The sequence below is a fragment of the Tachypleus tridentatus genome, chromosome 3, assembly GCF_004210375.1.
Source record: "Tachypleus tridentatus isolate NWPU-2018 chromosome 3, ASM421037v1, whole genome shotgun sequence".
Classification (NCBI taxonomy): domain Eukaryota; kingdom Metazoa; phylum Arthropoda; class Merostomata; order Xiphosura; family Limulidae; genus Tachypleus; species Tachypleus tridentatus.
The window spans coordinates 32,609,477-32,612,669 of NC_134827.1; positions in this window are offsets into that span (position 1 = coordinate 32,609,477).

A 3,193-nucleotide genomic window follows, 5' to 3' on the forward strand; every position below is an offset into this window, starting at 1 on the left:
TTTGAACCAATCAAGTTATTAAATGTTTGATTTTACAGTCACTCTGTAAGCAGTTAATTCTCCTGCATTTCTTTTTTTTATGATTGGAACATTTCACTTTTCAAAACTTAAAAACAAACTAGTATATTGTGAGCCTCCCAAGTTACTTTGTTTACAGATCCAAATTAAAAGACACAGCAAAACACTTTCAACTAATGATTTACTTCAACATCACTTACATCTTTATAAATCTGACATCCAGATTTTCAGTTCGATATAACTCCTACAAACACAAGAACTAAAGTACTTTCATATGTTGACTTTCAACTTTGTTCACTCACACGATACAATTAGTCGAACAATGAAATTTTAGGAAAGATACATTTAGTGATAAGAACAGAACTTCATGATTTAATTTCAGTGGGTATGTGAAAGAATTAGCTCATATATTTTAAAGTTACTATATACAAGGGTTTATTAGTAAATAACTTGTCACATTACAGCCAACTGTCTTTGGACTTGTAAGCAAATGTTCTGTCCCTTCAGAAATCATTCAATAACCTCACCATCTGAACCTTATTATTGTGAGTAAATACAATTATTAGTGGTTTGGGACAACAAGGGATCTACTGGTTCGTCTCAGCTGTTCTCTCCTCTAAACTAAGTTAAAATAATGTTTAAAATAATCTTAAAAGCCAGTCTTTTTTTCATTCATATAATTATCTATCTTTTTCTTCAAAATCATTTAAACTTACTGTTTCTACAAATATCCAAAGACAACTCATTCCAGAAGTTAACCAACCAGTTAGAAAAATAAAACTGTTTTTTAACTGAAGATGACTCCCATTCTGCCAAAACTTATTAAAATAAAACAGTTTTAGCTGAAGATGACTCCCATTCTGCCAAAACTTATTAAAAATAAAACTGTTTTAACTGAAGATGACTCCCATACTGCCAAAACTTATTAAAAAAATAAAACTGTTTTTTAACTGAAGATGACTCCCATACTACCAAAACTTATTAAAATAAAACTGTTTTTAACTGAAGATGACTCCCATACTGCCAAAACTTATTAAAAAAAAAACTGTTTTAACTGAAGATGACTCCATACTGCCAAAACTTATTAAAAATAAAACAGTTTTTAACTGAAGATGACTCTATACTGCCAAAACATTAAAAATAAAACTGTTTTAACTGAAGATGAGTCCCATACTACAAAACTTATTAAAAATAAAACTGTTTTTTAGCTGAAGATGACTCCCATACTGCCAAACTTATTAAAAATAAAACTGTTTTTAACTGAAGATGACTCCCATACTGCCAAAACTTATTAAAATAAAACAGTTTTAACTGAAGATGACTCCATACTACCAAAACTTATTAAAAAATAAAACTGTTTTTAGCTGAAGATGACTCCCATACTGCCAAAACTTATTAAAATAAAACTGTTTTTAACTGAAGATGACTCCCATACTGCCAAAACTTATTAAAATAAAACAGTTTTAACTGAAGATGACTCCCATACTGCCAAAACTTATTAAAAATAAAACAGTTTTTTAGCTGAAGATGACTCCCCATACTGAAAACTTATTAAAAATAAAACTGTTTTAACTGAAGATGACTCCATACTGCCAAAACTTATTAAAAATAAAACTGTTTTAACTGAAGATGACTCCCATACTACCAAAACTTATTAAAAATAAAACTGTTTTTAACTGAAGATGACTCCTATACTGCCAAAACTTATTAAAAATAAAACTGTTTTTTAGCTGAAGATGACTCCCATACTGCCAAAACTTATTAAAATAAAACTGTTTTTTTGCTGAAGATGACTCCCATACTACCAAAACTTATTAAAAAATAAAACTGTTTTTAGCTGAGATGACTCCCATACAAAACTTATTAAAAATAAAACTGTTTTTAGCTGAAGATGACTCCATTCTGCCAAAAATTATTAAAAATAAAACTGTTTTTAACTGAAGATGACTCCCATACTACCAAAACTTATTAAAAAATAAAACTGTTTTTAACTGAAGATGATTCCCATACTGCCAAAACTTATTAAAAATAAAACTGTTTTAACTGAAGATGACTCCTCAGATTTCTGCCAAAATTATTAAAAATAAAACTGTTTTAGCTGAAGATGACTCCATACCAAGCCAAAACTTATTAAAATAAAACTGTTTTTAACTGAAGATGACTCCATTCTGCCAAAAAAATTATTAAAAAATAAAACTGTTTTTAACTGAAGATGACTCCCATACTGCCAAAACTTATTAAAATAAAACTGTTTTAGCTGAAGATGACTCCCATTCTGCCAAAAAATTATTAAAAATAAAACTGTTTTTAACTGAAGATGACTCCATACTGCCAAAACTTATTAAAATAAAACTGTTTTTAACTGAAGATGACTCATACTACCAAAACTTATTAAAAATAAAACTGTTTTAACTGAAGATGACTCCCATACTGCCAAAACTTAAAAATAAAACTGTTTTAACTGAAGATGACTCCATACTGCCAAAACTTATTAAAAATAAAACTGTTTTAACTGAAGATGACTCCCATTCTACCAAAACTTATTAAAAAATAAAACTGTTTTTAACTGAAGATGACTCCCATACTGCCAAAACTTATTAAAAAAATAAAACTGTTTTAACTGAAGATGACTCCCATACTACCAAAACTTATTAAAAATAAAACTGTTTTAACTGAAGATGACTCCCATACTACCAAAACTTATTAAAAATAAAACTGTTTTTAACTGAAGATGACTCCCATACTGCCAAAACTTATTAAAAATAAAACTGTTTTTAACTGAAGATGACTCCCATACTGCCAAAACTTATTAAAAATAAAACTGTTTTTAACTGAAGATGACTCCCATACTGCCAAAATTATTAAAAATAAAACTGTTTTTAGCTGAAGATGACTCCCATACTGCCAAAACTTATTAAAAATAAAACTGTTTTTAACTGAAGATGACTCCCATGCTGCCAAAACTTATTAAAAATAAAACTGTTTTTAACTGAAGATGACTCCCATGCTGCCAAAACTTGTATTTGTGTCCATTAGTCCTACTGATCTCACTGTTAGTATTAACAATTCTCTTCATAATCTTAAACACCTCAATCACATCTGAAATCTGTTGTTCTACAGTTGCTAACAACCAACATAAATTCATAATCAGCTAATTTATTTTATGATTATTATT